At 34.7% G+C, this 17,064-nt stretch overlaps 1 protein-coding gene across 20 annotated transcripts in view; it reads right to left on the bottom strand.

Moving 5' to 3' along the window:
* Window positions 1–17,064, bottom strand: part of ROBO2 (roundabout guidance receptor 2) — a 1,701,369-nt gene that overhangs the window by 376,686 nt on the left and 1,307,619 nt on the right. The gene's annotated exons all lie outside the window — the stretch shown is intronic.

Raw genomic sequence — 17,064 nt, 5'->3', positions numbered from 1 at the left:
CACTTTTCCTCTCTTTGATGTCACACTCTGATGTCACTGACTGCTATTCAATACTTGAAAACTAGTATTACCTTTATTTTGTCTGGTTTTCTATTTGTTTAGGGTGGGAGGATAAATCTGAACCATTACTCCATCATAGCTGGTGAAATTAATTTTTATATAACACCAATACTATCGATATCTATGTGCATTAAATAATTAGATCATTTTACTCACTGGTTTTACAGCCCAAGAATTATTTTTATAAAGAATTGTTAGTCTTTATCAATATTTAAGACGTATATCTCATAACTTGTGATTATTATTTTTTTTACAAAAATTTGATTTATATTGTTTCTTATCAAGAATGTCTTTAACGTTTTCCATTATGGTCCTACATACATTTAGGAAGAAAACAAGTCAAACATAATGGCCCACAGAAAGTACCTTTTATGGCCATGTTGATGTTTATAAAAGACCAGACATAAAAAATAACAAAATAAATTAAGGCAAACAAATGTTTAAACATTTGAAACAAGACTTAAATATGAATAGATAAAAACAACATTATGGCAAATTAGAAATTAAGAGAAAAATATTGATAAGAATAAAAACCCAAATGAGGAAGAACCTGGCCAACTAGCCAAGATAAAATTTTATTATTCTCTGTAATTATATATAATACATTATCTACTCTTTGGTAACAGCTTTTTAATATTTCTACATTTTTATTATTTTTTGGTATCAAAGACTCAAATTCATGAACATTTTCTAGCTATAGTTAAAATTATCCAGTCACAATTCTGGTACTTTAGCAAGGATTATCCATGCTCCAATCTACCTGACAAGAAAGGACCCCTACGTACAACAAAGGACCCTGATTTTAAAATTGTCAAGTAGCAAGACTTTAGTTCATTAATAACTGAGAAAGGTTTTTACAAAAATAAGACTCAATTACAGTAATTAAACTGATAAACTATTCTAAAATATAGTTATAATAGATTACCTAGTGGGTGATGTTACAATTTTAATATTGATTTGAACCCTACATTTAACCCTATTTGAACTCCAAATCTTTCCCCATCATTAATAATTTTACACTTTGATTAGAAAAGGTTTGGATTCCTTTTTGAACAGTCTTTCAAACTAGTTCATCAGTTTAAAATATCAACTGCTTTAATCCTCCACCTATGAGTTTGAGGCAGCAAGAAAAGCAGGTTGGAGGGAAAAGGAAAACAGCATCGTATACCTGTGCTATGTTTGCAGTGTTACTAACCCAAATGAAAAGCTCAAAATTAAGTACTTCCTTTTACACTGTACATGGAAGTGTATCATACAGCAGGCAATGAAGCTATTCTCCACCACTCCCAGAAGCATACTGAAAATAGGACTCAAACTCTCTTGCTATAAAAACTTATTCAGAAGATGAAAAGGTGGTTGGTTAACGCCAAGGAAAAAAATCTTGAAATGATGAGACAACATGAAAAAGGTAAAATCAGGGCCCATTTGGCATCTAATTTTGCTACAAGGCAGTTGTCTGTAATATGTAATTTAGAGCACCCAAAACTGACAGTCAAAGAAGACGAGGGTACATCTGAATTTTTCTTTTGTTTTTTTGCTTGTGATTCCATTTTTTCCTACTTTATTCTCTTGTACAGGGACAATGAAAATGTCATAATAAATACTGATGTGATTTTGTAGCTAAAGACTAGCTAAGAATAGCACACTGCAGAGGATCTAATCACAGTTTATGCTTACTTCCTCACTCAATGCTGATGTTTCTTTAATCATTCAGCTGCTATTTCTAAATACCCTTTAGGTTAATATTTGACACATTTGCTTCTGTCAGGAATAGTGCTATGTTTTAAAAATATAACATAAAACAAATAAAATAAAGTTAATATTTCATCCTCCAAAATACATTATACCTTTCTACATTTCCCTCTGCTTCTGGGAAGCCTCTAACTATAGTTTTTGTTGTTGGTTTATTTGTTTGTTCTTTATTAATTGTTAAAGAAATGTTGAAATTATTCGGGTAAGTATCATTGTAGTTTACATTGCAAGTTTTTATAGGCAGAGGAGGCAATCTTTTCAATGTTCCCTTAGCAACACCTAGCACAGAGTAGGTCCTCAATAAATATTGGTTGAATTATTGTACATATTAAATAGAACATATAAAATAATTGTTATAGTGACAATTTTTACACAAATAATATAATATTTTGGAAGAATAAAGATGTGAAAATCTATCCTACATGGGCATTTATAAAATAATATTTACATAAAAGTACAAAATAAAAATTTTTGTCACTTCTAACTATGATATAGAAGCTCTACTTTTAAGAAGAAAGCATAGGTACTAAACTTACGGACCTTGGGTTCTGAGACGATTTTATCAATTTGACCTCAAAGAAAACGGAAGTAAAAGCAAAAATAAATGAAGGGGACTTTATCAAACTAAAAAAGCTTCTGCACAGCACAAGAAACCATCAACAAAACAAAAGAGCAACCAACCGAATGGAGGAAGATATTTGTAAATATCAACTCCGATAAGGGGCTAATATCCAAAATAAGGGTCTAATATTCAAAGAACTCATACAACTCAAAAACAGCAACCCAAAAGTCCAATGAAAAATGGGCAGAGGACCTGAACAGATATTTCTCCCAAGAAGACAAAAGGCCAACAGATATGTGAAAAAATGCTCAACTTCACTATCTATTGGGAAATGCAAATCAAGACCAAAATGAGATACTACCTCACACCTGTTAGAATGGCTATCATTAACAAGACAAGTTATAACAAGTGCTGGGAAGGCTGTGGCGAAAAAGAAACCTTATACACTGTTGGTGGGAATGTAAATTGGTACAGCTGCAATAGAAAACAGTATGGAGGTTCCTCAAAAAATTAAAAATACAATTACCATATGGCCTAGCAATCCCTCTTTTGGGTATCTACTCAAAAAAATCTGAAAACATTTATCCGTAAAGATATATGTTCTCTGATGTTCATTGCAGCTTTATTTATGGTGGCCAAGACATGGAAACAAGCAAAGTGTCCTTCCATAGATGATTGTATAAAGATGTAGTACATATATACAATGGAATTGTCTTATACTCAGACATAAGAAAAGATGAAATAGTACCATTTGGTACAACATGGATGGATCTTGAGATTATTATGCTAAGTGAAATAAGTCAGAAAAAGTAAAGAACCATATGATTTCACTCATACCGTATGTGGGATACAAAACTGAAAGTAACACATGAACAAAACAAAAACACACAAACAAAAAATCATAGACACAGACAATTTAGTGGTTACCAGAGTGTAAGGGCGGGAGGTAGGTGGAAGAGAATAAAGGGGGTCAAATGTATGGTGATGGAAAGAGAACTAACTCTGGGTGGTGAGCACACAATGCACTATATAAATGATGTATTACAGAATTGTACATTTGAAACCTATATAATTTTACTAACCAATGTCACCCCAATAAATTTAATAAATTATTTATTAATAAAAACAATTTAAAAAACGAAAAAGAAATTCTAAAAATTTCTTAAATATTCTGCCTGTCATTTCAATCATAAGTAATTATTCTTATATATTTGATGTAATTTTTGTCCTGCTGTTAAATACACAGCAGCAATCTTCAAACATCAAGCAGTTGGGATTCTTGTTTATATTATCATAATAATTTGAACCACGGAGTTCAATATCGAGGCATTTTCATTAATATGGTCAATGCTTTATATGATATCAGATAATCACAGAATCCTAAGAAGCAAACTCTGTCTGAATGTACATGCACAGGAAGAATTGACTCCATTTTGTAATTGACTATGACGATATCACAGCGTGGCTTGCTGTTGCTCTGGTGATAGTAAGATCACGGGGTATTTTGTGGGCCCGCATCAAGGAAGAGTCAATAGCCATAGGTGTTTTTAATCTAAGCTCAAAAGGTTTCTGCCTTCTAGAATGTTCTTTAGAAAGGGTGAATCTGTTGGTTGTTTTTAAGGAGTACAAACTTATTACGGTTACATTATTTAAGTGAAGAACTGGGGATAGAAGGTGATATAGAACACTGAATAAATGAAGATAATTACTCTCTCGCTCTTCATTTGTGTCAACTCTAGTGGGCACATTAAACTCCCTAAAGCTTGACATGAAACTGAAATAATAATTTTATATTTTGAAATGTTTCATGTGCCATTTGTTGTTATGTTTCAATATTAGAGAGCTTTTCAAAACAAAAATTACTATGATTTGCAATGTAGTGTTTGTTTCCTTTAAAACACACAATGAATTCTAGCTGCCAAATTATAATCAAGGAGAAATCACACCAGGATAGACAAAAGCTCTCCTGCCAACATATTTTCTGAAAACCATTGACTTTTTTTTTTAATACATGGGAACCAGAATATCAGTGATTCATTCTTGCTTGTTATTAATCTCAGAAATATGTATTACAGATGCTCATCTCTTGTGAATTGCCCATGTAGGAAATTTGGCAATTTATGCTTTAAAATGTTGGTCCCTCTTATATGCAGGTATATTGCCCCCCTATCTTGGAAAAACCCTTGTCGACCATGTTTCATTAGAATCCCTTAAATTATGAAACAATAACCTCAAAGGGGATTGTTTATTAGAGGTTTCTAGGCATCCTACATTCCTATGACTTGCAAATGAATTCTAAATAAATGCTAGGAGTGCCAAAATCCAAAAGGAAAGCCCACATGGAAAAAGGATGTATCAAAGCCTAAAGGATTTACATTTAAATTATTGAAATTCACTTGTGGATGCATGGCTTACTTATACTGATTTGCTTTCTGGCTGCATTGTATGCTCTAAGTCTATTGGGTTTAGGACAGAAGACAATGACTTCTGTATATTTTAATATTTTTTCAACATCATTTGTCCATGTGAAGACTAGTGACTCAAAAATAAAAAATGTTCATGGAGTGCATGTGTAAGTCAACGATCCTCTCATCGGTCTCTTAATTGTCTCAGAGATCTGCATTTTCACTATAGTGTGAGAAAACTATTCATTAGTTAGAAGAAAAAAAATTATGAAAATATTCTTTTTATACCAATAAAAGATATGAAGCCAAATACAGTGAAAATGCAAATATTATATATCTACCTAACTTATGATAGGACTAGTATATAAAACATTGTACACACACCATGAACTCTGTAGTAGCAAGTGATCTAGAAGATAATTGTATAGAAAGCCTATTATTACAACACAGAATATAATCAGATATAGTCTTCTCATAATACTATGTTCATAGATGGGTGATGGCCTGGGGAAACCGAGGGGTCCAGCAGAGAACATGTGACTGACACTCCTCATTCTTCCTGCACACTTCTGGCCTGTCCTCACGGTTGTTGCCAAATCTACCAAGAACTGTGCCCAAAAGAAAAATAAAGAGGATGAATATGAAAATGCTACTTCAGGCTCTGGATTAGCAAAGGGTACCAGAAATCACATTTTCTCAGAATTCTACAGAATACACTTCTCCTCCCTTATCCAAATAATGGGCATGAGCTTGTGTCACCTGACTGGCTTTCCTAAAATTAGGCAAATTGTACTTATAAGCATGCCATGAAACAGTATTTCTCTGTTTTACTCTGTGATGGGAACAAATAAATGAACACAACATATAAGCAGACATTTTGTTAGTCTTAGTGTTACCATTTTTTTCTAGGTGGCACATGGGACTTAGGCAGCCTACAGTATATGATCCCAGTGTGGAGGTTGAGAATTAATACATTTATGGTATTAAGTCTTTCTGCTGGAATTGACTGTAATGAAAAATTGGAGTACACTAAGTATTTAAAACATACACTGTACTTTTTTTCCCATTATTCCATACAAATGCCCTAATATTTTTTTAAAACTTGCTTCTATATGGGACTTAAGATATATGTATTTTTCATTGAGCATAGGTTCCATATTTTATTAGAAAAAAAAGAAGACCCAGACAAAGGAAGCTAATTAAAAAAACACTAAATGTTTCTCTAGTGTGGTGTATTACAGTATTTAAGAATTGTAACAGTAAGGTGTAATTATAACATGTTAGAATAATGATTTAATTCAGCAAGCTCAAAGCAATTCTACTATATCCAAAGGCAGTGAATACCCAGCAGGGAATGGCACTTTACAACAACTTGCTTTTCTATTTTATGTAAGTCATATAATATTTATCTTTTATTTCACTAAGTGTGATCATGATGCAAAATAATGTGCTCTATTGTGTAGAAAGGGTTAAGTTATGGCTTTTGTGAGCCATTAGTTGCAGATTTATTGGGGGAGTAAGTAAGTCTACAGTTCAATATGTGGTGATTGAACAAGGACCATGGGTGCAGAGACAGAGAGAGGAAGAGAGCTGAGGCAAATGACATCCCTGGGGCTTTACAACATATGGCCCATCAGTCAAGGGTCAAGCCCCCTCACAAATTGCATGCACTTTACATAGCCATCTGCATCAATAAATTACTACTCTCCTGTAGTCAGGCACTAATGCATGAGCAAGAGGGATCAACCCCAGTTACAAATAAACTGTTTTATTTATTCTTGTTCATTTCGACCCCATAATGTGACCCATCTTTTCTTCACTAGAATTTTCTTCCACTAGAAATTCATTCCAGGCTAAGCCATTAATAAAAACCCTAATTCTTTACAACATACATTTGTCTTTTCCAGAGTGATGAGATATGTCCTATAGACAAAGGTTCAGGTGAATCAGGTCAGAATACCTATGAGAAACTGAACGTGGGAAGAAGAAATGTTTCAACACATTAATATATCTTATTTTTTTCTGCTGAGTTTCCCTGTGATGCCCAATAGCTGTTGGTAATAAAAACTTTCTGTGAGAATAAGTACTTTGCATTTTCAGATGTTGTCCATTTACAAATAAGACTGTCAGCACTAAAGCAACTAGTTCCTTTTACTACCACTTACGTACCCAGAAGCTGATAGTCTTGGATGCATTTGAACCAGCATTCAAAACGAATTTCAATTAAGATGATATTGGTCTAAATTCAGTTAATTTTATTACATATTTTTTAAACTTGTATGTTTCAGTAGTTTTGCACAAAAAAAATTAAACCTTTGTGAGTCTGAGAACATCTTTCATATCTGAAAAACACCCACACAAATATATAGTACTTGGCATCCAACAGAAAGCGAACACTTCTGAAAAAGTTCACCAGTTTGTAGCCATATGACTGGATGGTGGTACACCTAAAGAGCCAAAATTTCATACAAATTCAGGGTATTTGGGGGAATGGGTGAGGAAAAAAAAAAAGGTGAAGAGAAAGAAGTGTCTACTTCGATCCAGGTATCGTGACCGTTACATAAATCACTTAATTTAATTGTTTCAACGATCCTCTGATGTGAGTAATTATTATCACCATTTTATAGGTGACAAAATGAGGACTAGGCAAGGTTAAGGGATTTGCCCATAATCACACAGTGGGAAGAATAGAACAGGGACTTACAGACAGCTCTATCTGGTCCAAAGTTCACCACAACCCAATTTTCCAAAAACGAGCAAGGATGGTAGAGGGGAGTTGTGATTTCCATAGTGGGACTGTCAGGTCACAAATCCTAGGAGAGGAAAGGCCCTTATGTGTAATCTTGTCCACTAACTTTTCTGTTACTTCAGTTACATCTATAGCAAGAAGCACTTACAGGCCGCAGAAATGGAGAGAAGCAGCAGATCAGTTCAAGAAGAAAGTAATATAGGTAAGAAAAGAGATGCACTATGGGAGGGAGTGTAAAGCAGGGTAGCCACTATGGAAAACAGTATGGTGATTCCTCAAAAAATAAAATAACCATATGATCCAGTACTTACACTTCTGAGTATTTATCCGAAGAAAACAAAAACAGTAATTTGAGAAGAAATACCCACCCCCCATGCCATGTTCATTGCAGCGTTTACAATGGCTAACACATGGAACAAACTAAGTTTCTATCAATGGATGAAAGGATAAAGAAAATCTAAGATAGGTAGGTAGGTAGGTAGATAGATAGAAAGATAGATAGATAGATAGACAGACAGATAGATGATAGATAGAACATCATTCAGCCATAAGAAAAAGGAAATCTTGCCATTTGTGATAACATGGATGGACCTTGAAGATATTATGCTAAGTGAAATAAGTCAGACAGAGAAAAACAAATACCATATGATCTAACTTATATGTGAAACTAAACTCAAGCAAACAAACAAACAAACTCATAGATACAGAGAACAGATTGGTAGTTGCCAGAGGCAGGTGGGCAAAGTGTTGACAAAATAAGTGAAAGGGGTCAAAATATACAAACTTCCAGTTATAAAATAAACAAGTCCTGGGGATGTAATGCACAGCATGGTTACTATAGTAAATAACAATGTCTTATGTATTTAAAAAGTTGTTAAGAGTATAGGTCTTAAAACTTCTCATTACAGGAAAAAAATTGTAACTATGTATGGTGACAGATATTAACTACACTTATTGTGTCATTGTGCAATATATACAAATATCAAATCATTATGTTGTACATCTGAAACTAATGTAATACTATATCAATTATGCCTCAATACAAATAAATAATAAATGGATAAATAAAATGTTTAAAAAAGGGAAAAAAAAAAAAAAACGAGAAGGGATAACTAGAGATCAGAACAGCTCTGAAGCTTAAGTGTGGCCAGGAACAGGTTCAGTGATTATTCAGATCAAGGATAGGTTTCAACTCAATCGCTGTCCAGAGCACTGAGTAGGGCAGGATTCTGAGAGATGCTCAAGATCAATGAGAAAAAGAGACAAAGATAGAACAACTTAGAAATAAATAGCATGAGAAAAAAGAGGCCATTTAAAGAAATGACTGTGCCTGAGTTACTCTTCAGCTCATCTGAAAACCTGGTTGAAAACTTAGTTTGCTCTTATACTTGAAAAGGCTGGCTCTGGATACCCTTTTGAAAAACTTCCTGATTCTGCATGTCTTACATAATATGCAGAATACATTTATATGTACAAAAAAGAATACTGATATACATATCCATGAAAATTTTTTTTTCTTGTGCTTTGGTATGTAATAAAAGGGCAAACTTAGATTTCCCATAAACTCTATGTATTTCTTTAAATACTCCAAAGTAGTCAATCAACACAAGATTTAATTAATTACCTTTTGAATTGAGAGCAAATAGATAAAGGAATGATTTAATATGAGCAACACAGATGTGTACTTCAGATCTGAGATTGGACTCTAGTTCATGAAACGTATTAGAGTGGACACAAGACCAAATTCTTTTGATTTAGATGGAAAGTGTACAGTAAGATTTGCATTGTAATGGATCCATTGACCCCTGGTCAAGATGGAATTGTCAATAGAAGTGTCTTATGTATGGTATGAATCATATCTAATGGTTCTATTAACATCATATTGAGATTGAAGTTTCAAAGAGCATGACTTAGAATAATGGAAATGGAAGAGGGTCTTATTTATTATTTTCATTTCATTTCTGTAAGTGTATTTTTTCACTTTTATATCATCTCTCATAAAGAAAAGCAGGCAGGCAATGATACACTTATTAAAATTATATCAAAGCACATAAACTTGTAAAAGGCATACAATTTCAAAACAGATGTTTCCCTCCCCCCCACAAGATCAATTCCCTAATGGCCTATACCTTAAGGGATAAGGATAGGGACTAATGGAAGAGGGTGGATTGGCAGTGAGCAAACAGCATATTTAGCTACTCCTGACTCTGGCACACTCTGTAACTGTAGGTAAGTGGCTCTATTTCCTTCTCTCAGATTCTTCAATTGGGAAATGGAGATAACATGATTCCTGTCCTTCTTTTATGTCGCGGGGATATAAGGTTGACTCAGATAATATAAATGAAACCTTTGAAATACAAAGGGAAAAAATGTTTTTTGAGTTATAATAATTATTAAATGGTGCCTTATTCCATCCAATTGAGTGACCAAATTCATTATTTAATGGGCAATCATCAAGCTAGACAATTTTCTAATTGTTCAAGGTATTTCTGAAGAAACAGGAATAAGAAATTTGTATGCAGTGTATATCTGAAGTGATCATCTGTCTTACATGCCATTTTAATTTTTTAAATGATAAAATATAGTATCTTAACTACACTTTTAATTTATTTAACAGTTAAATGAGAAGGCAGCTCTCCATTCAGTCTTATCAGAAGTACTACAATGATTAATAAAATTATCAAAGAAACAGAGTGTTAAAGGGACAAAGAGACACAAGACAGTCTTACTATATCTGCAACTATATACTAGAAATAACTATAGTGTAAAAGTGTGATTCTGGATGACTGTGAATGCTGATGGAAGATCATGGCAAAAACAATGAAAGCATTGAATCCTCTAGAAGGACCAAGTTGAGAAACTAAAGGATACTTTTCCCAGAAGACATAGGCCTTTTTTAAAATGGGAGAAAATCATAAAAATGTAAACTTAACATTCCACTGATGGCTGAGAATAAACTATGAAGCAGAATAGATCAGGATGTGTACATTTCTCCAAATGTACACACATAGAAAAAAAAATCTAGACGTTCATGTGAGATGGCAGTTACTACAAAATCAGTTTGGTGTGAAAAGAAGCTGAGAATAAATCTGAGCATCAATGAACAACCAGAAAGTCCATGTGAGTGATTCAAGAATAAAGCTGAAAACAGGAATTTGCCCCTGGATCTTTTAACGTTCAATGTAGACCCAGGCCAGGATCCATAACTAAACAAACTAATGTCTTATGTCATTATACCTACTTATATAACTTTGGTAAAAATATGTATTTTAGAAAAGAAATCAAGACTGTGCTTTAGAAATCCCTACTTATAAAATGTCAGGTAGAAGGCTTAGAACTCAGCTCTCAAGCCTGGTATCTGTTTGGAATGTGGCTTTTTTCAACTTCTATCATAGTTCATTAACTTTACTTCCCATATCCTATGACCCTACAAATCATTTTGTAACTTGCTCCACTAAGATCCAAGACAACACCAAAAATAGAATCTTTTATTTATCAAATGTGGGATCCTGCAAAATATATTTAAGAATTGTGTCTTGTTTTTTTCTTTTCCAATATAAAATGGAGATAATATAGAACTGTTGTGAGGATTAAATGAATTAATAACTGAAATATTTAAATTATCCCTGGGTTCATAGCAAAGTTAGCTATGATCATTATTATCATATTCATCACATTCTTCACCATCATCATCACCAACATCTTCGGCTCTCTCAAAGATTTACTATAATACTGTAATCATTTGCCTTTTTCACGATATTGCAATTCTGATTTATGATTCTAAATGACAATGGTAACATATTCATGACTTCCCAGATGGCTTTTAGGGTTTTGTTTTTTTAAATATATTATCTGGGGTGTTTTTTGTTTTTTTTTGTTATATATATTTTGGATTTTTTGTGCTTGGGCAAGAGAGGTAAGCATAATTTTCACTTCCAGGTTAAATTTGAAGCTGGTCCCTTTAGAAGAAACCCCCAAGCATTTCTTCAGTAGTAATCTATTACTTACAAAAGTGCACAACCAAGGTCCATCCAAATACTTTTATGCAGAAAATGCTCTCTCGTTGGAATGCATGACTCCCAGTACACCTATCAGTACAAGTACCCTTTTGTGAATACTTTGTACAATAAAACCTGGATCCAATTGATATTTAACTCAGTAATTTGTTCACCTTTTGTATGTCTTCAACAATTTAAGCACACAGCAATGTTGCCATTTTTCAATTTGCAATACATAGATTTCAAAACAAAAAATGGTAGCTGCCTCTGCTGTGCTTTTCAATCATTCAGCATTATCTACCACATATAACGTATTACATCACTTGAGAGTATCTGTTCGTTTTGAGTTTCACTTCAAAGTTATCCCCTAGCTAAGTTATGAAATGGTTTAACTGGTGATGTGTTTGTTTCCAACCATAATTTTATTGCAAAATATTTATTTTCCACCAAAAAAAATAATGTACAAAATTGAAATGGTGAAAATTACTAGGTGGGCAGGTTCAAGACAGTATTTTCCAGGGGATCTGAAAATGTGTCAATGTAAGGACATTTCAGCGTCCTACAGACTTTTCTTCCATATCATTCACACAAAACATGAAATCTGAAATGCCTTCCTTTGGCAACAGAGCAAGCAGAGGTTTGCCAGAATTACATTGACTTTCTTCCAAGTGAGGTGATAAACCAATTGTTAAAAAATATGTGTGCACACGTGCACACACACACACACACACACACACACAAACATATATGTCTCTTATCTTAGCATTTCATTGCTGATAAATAGTAGCAGCTCCATGATTTTTGCTTAAAATATATCCTCTACATAAAACAGATTCTCCACAACTAAGGATTAAGCCACAATAGAACTCACAACACAATGTAGCAATATGTCTTGTTCTTTCCAAGACAAAACATTTAAAAAGGTCTATTCTCAGTCTACTGAAAAGCATTAACAGCTCATTCCTATTTAAAGTGTCTGGAGACAGCGTCATCCTTCCTTCAGATCTAATTGTAGTTGTTTTCTTAAGTGCTACGTGTAAGTCTGCTTCTGTGAACCTCCTGCACGTCCTGCAAGCACACTTTTGCTGCTTTGGGACAGGCACACATGAAATCCTGTCTCTCCCTCCCTGTTTTTTTTTTTTTTTTTTTTTTAAGTGAAGCACCTTGTTTCAGTTCCAGACATAGAAAGTAGAGGCAGAGCTCCAACCAAATTGCTTTCCCATATACCCTTTTCCACCTGAAATACCTCCTCAGACATGCGAGAGGCCGAATCGGAACCCTGAGACTGGGCGTGCTTTGTTTCACCACTAATTCTGGATTGGCAGCCGCTCAGTGAAGTTCCCATGAAGCCCAGATACTGCAAAGAGGATTCAAAGAGATCAAACAAATGCAGTTTCCTTCATATTCCTTGTCTGTTCTACATATCCTACCTGCCAAACCACTACCAAAAGTGAGGTTACCCACCGGGGCAGCACACGTGTCACAGCAGTGAAAGTGAAGAGGACACTGCACAATTTTGAGGTCATTTCATCATTTTAGGGACTCGATTATCGTGACTGGCTCCCCTGTCAGTCCTACTGTTGTCAAATGACTGTACAAACCTCATCTTCGCTTCCCCTCTGGCTCTCTGGCCTGTGTATCCCTGGGTAAGTCATCTGAGCTCCCAGAGTCAATTCCTTTTGCCAGATACAGCACACTAAATTATGGTGTGAGCTGAATTTTCTCTGTGCTGTGTGTCTTAATTGACAATGATGGATTTTATTGCAACTTAAAACAGTGATTCAACTTGGTTCACCTTTGAGAAATTTCTTCAACCATGGTCTGAGGATCATGAATAGTCATTTTATCCATCATGGGTTGCAAGTGAATCTTCAAACAATTCAGTCCATTGATTGTTGAGAAACAATTTTGTTTTTTTCAATTTCACGGAAATTAAAATGCTGTTTAGTTGTGCGACGGAGCATTGTTACCTCAATTAGAGATCAATATGCTATTTCAATAAGTTGGATGAAGGGCTATGTTAAGGTATGTCTTCCATTTCAATGATAACTGTGTTAAATAACATATTTAATAAATCAAAAGAACATTCATAGTTTCCCACAAATCTACAACTGAGCTGCTATGGATCCACGAAAGACATCTTAACTCAGGCTGGGAGAATAGTCCCCTTCTTTCCTAGTCTCGATGACCACCTGTTTTATTACTTCTGTAAGACATTGCAGATCCATTACAAGGAATAAGTTGATATCATGTGAGAGTCATTTAAAGGGAAATTCTAACCAGCATGACAAGAGGATCTCATAAACTGCCTGACCCTCAGCATGTCCCACAGGTAGTGCCACAGACCAGCAAAGCTATTAGTGTAAACATTCAAGAGACAATAAAGAAGGCTGGCCAGAGCCCCAGATGGTGCTGCCATAAAAATACATTCCAAAGCTTGGCATCTGGATTTTGCAGCTGCCATGCATAGCCCATATGTGGCAATAAATATTGGTTTTGAGGTTGGAACAGCTAGAGGTTAGGGTCAAATGGAACCATCTGAACCATCACAATGGAGCAAACAGACAAAGCACGGAAGTGATTGTGAAATGGCATGTAATTTTTCATACGTCTTACTCCTTTTATTATTGTCAGCTGCTGAAATGCTAAGGTAAACTTTCAGTGAATACGGGTTCATTTCTCAAAAAAAAACAGCAGCTAGTATGCAATCATCCTTTTTTTGTTCTTGCTTTTTATTTTGCCTACTTCTAAATATTAAGCTCTCCTTACTCTCATCTATCTTTTTGTCATCATTTAAATTCTTAGTACTTTCCTTCAGCTATAATTATCATTTATGACACAACTTCTTAGTAACATTTTTTAAAAATAATGTACAATATATTCATGCATGTATTTGTTTATTCAAGCAGCAACTATTTTACTCAGGATTTACCATGGGCCAGGCACTGTTCCAAGCACCAGAGACATAAGGATATAGAAAATGAACTCCTAACTCTCATGCCAGTGACATTCCACTAATGCTCATTCATATACCTGTTCCCTAATATTTATGGAACATCGACCATATGCCCTATGATTCTCATCTCAAGGAGAGAGAAAACTCTGTTTAAGGAGACAAACAAGACAACAGGTAATAACAAGTGTGTGCAATGCTAACTACAACAACAGAAGATCATTTTCTGAGAAAACAGAGAAGGGTGATTAAATTGGACATGAATATGAGGAGAAGATCAGGGAGCGCTCTGCAAGGGAAGGGAGACCCCACCAGAGAATTGAAAGCTTGGAAGGAATTAGCCAAGAGAAGAGGCAGGGTGAAAACAACCCAGGAAAAGATCATGGCATGCGCAGAACTCAGTCCAGTGTTTTGCAGAGTTGGAACGCACAATGGGAAGAGAATGTGGAAAAATTATAGGTAGAGTGGACAGCAGAGGCCAATCATGAAGGGATGTTGCAAAGCCTCCATGAACTGAAAGAAATTTTGTCCTCAAGGGAACCTGATTGGGGAGATTTGTACATACAGAAATATCAACACACAGGTGAAAGAGGTAAATTCCCAAAGAATGATATTTAAGAAGTTGAGAAGTGAATCTGGATGTTGAGGCAGAGGCAGATGTTTAAAGAAGAGAATCATGGGCAATTCAGCAAGGAGAGTATTAAAATACTTGAAACTCTTACGCGATCTTTTAAAATGATCTGCTCCTCTGAGGAAAATGAGTATAATTCCTCAACTTCTAAAGTTAAAAATTCGAGGAAGAACATATGATTAGGTAAAATGTAACACAGACTTAAGCTTCTATAGCAGCCACATTCTTTTTTCCTGCCAAGTTATTAAACATATTTTCTAATTATTTTAGTTATAATTTAAACCAGCAATGATCCTGCTTCTACCTTAAGAGGTGACCTAAAATTTCCAGTTACATTTTCACCTGAAATCCATACAAGTGAATCTGAACTACATCTGCCTTTCTAATCTCCAACATATACTTTCCGTGGCACATATGCTTTCCTCTGACATACTAGCACGTTATTTCAAACTTATGGAATGTGTCTCATCAATAAGTTATAAAATGTATACCATTTGTCATATACTTACTATCTAGCAGGGTTTAGTACAAGTTATTTTATCTCAGATTCCACTCAAGACATTTTAGCTAAAGAAATGTTTAAATGGCATTATAACAAGTAATTTTATTTATGAGAGATCCAGATAACATATCCTGACATTATTCTCAAAAGATTTTTACGGCACTGTTCCCTATTACACATTGTTTTCCCTCAATATGTACCATTCATTGTGTTTTAACCCATAATACAATCTGAAAATACTGGTAACAACATATTCAATTATACCTCTGATCTCTCATGTCATAAATTGGAACTAGAAAATCACAAAAGTCCTGAATTCCACCCAAATATTCAGATTAGTTAGGGAGTCAATTTTATGCTAAGTGAATGTTGCTGAAAACATAAGTTCAACCATTTTATACCAAGTATTTCTCACTGTTTACACAAGACTCCATTGTCCTTAATTTTTACTGAGTTTCCTTTTCTGAAAAATTACCCTTTTTATTTCTTTCAGTGAATAATACATAGCGATGTCTCATTACTTCTAGCAATCATTCCATTTGAAATACTGTTTTTTTCCCTATTGAAGTCCAAAATGCATGCCCATTTTCATGGTCTCTGCATTTGACAACAACAGCTTGCCAATTAAATCTTGCCAGGACCAGTCATCTCAGCATTCAAAAGAGCTTCTAAAATCCCACCTGCTCTGTGAAGCTCCTCAGCGATAAGGAACAGTCACCGGGCTGTGTCTGTTCTGCCTTGTCATAACCTTTGGGCTACATCCTGTTTGCTGAAAATCCAATCTTCTCCCTGATAGGGCTCACTTAGGGCCCAGTTTGACTTGTGCATTATGTGTATTTAAAAAAATACAACAGAAGCTGGTGATCACAGGGACACTCATTTCAGATTATCAAGTGTAAATTAGCCAAGTGTTTTCATAGCTCTTAATTATTGACAACAGACAGTCTCATGGAAGAGTTTGCATAAGCCACATGTCTAGGTAATATGAAACCTCGCTCCACTCCTTGGCAATCACATCTCTGCTGAGATATGGGAAGGGAGGGGAACCACCAGGTGTCCACCAAGAAGGACAGAATTTGTGGATTAGCAAAAAAAAAAAAAAAAAAAAAAAAAAAAAAAGTGAGAGTTAATGAGTTTGTATTCTAGGAGGGCTCTCATTAGCAGTGCTGTACTAGTGAATAATTTGGAGACCAATTTCCAAAAAGCTCTAAAAATTGCCTGAGAAATTGCTGGTGTACAATGAAAATTATTGAGGCAAAGCTGGCTGGCTGACTCAGACATTGCCAAGGTTTGTTTGTTTTGGTGTTCCTTGAGAGTCTTGATTTCATACTTTGCTGTTAGCAAAAGGCTCTCACGGGACTAGCTTATTCTTCTCCACTCCTTTTTCCATAAATGTTATCCACAAATAGTATTTTACAATAGTTTTTTTTTTTTTTTGTACTAATGCTGAAG

Source organism: Rhinolophus hipposideros, assembly GCF_964194185.1.
Source record: "Rhinolophus hipposideros genome assembly, chromosome: 2".
Lineage (NCBI taxonomy): Eukaryota > Metazoa > Chordata > Mammalia > Chiroptera > Rhinolophidae > Rhinolophus > Rhinolophus hipposideros.
This window is presented reverse-complemented; position numbering and strand designations above follow the sequence as displayed.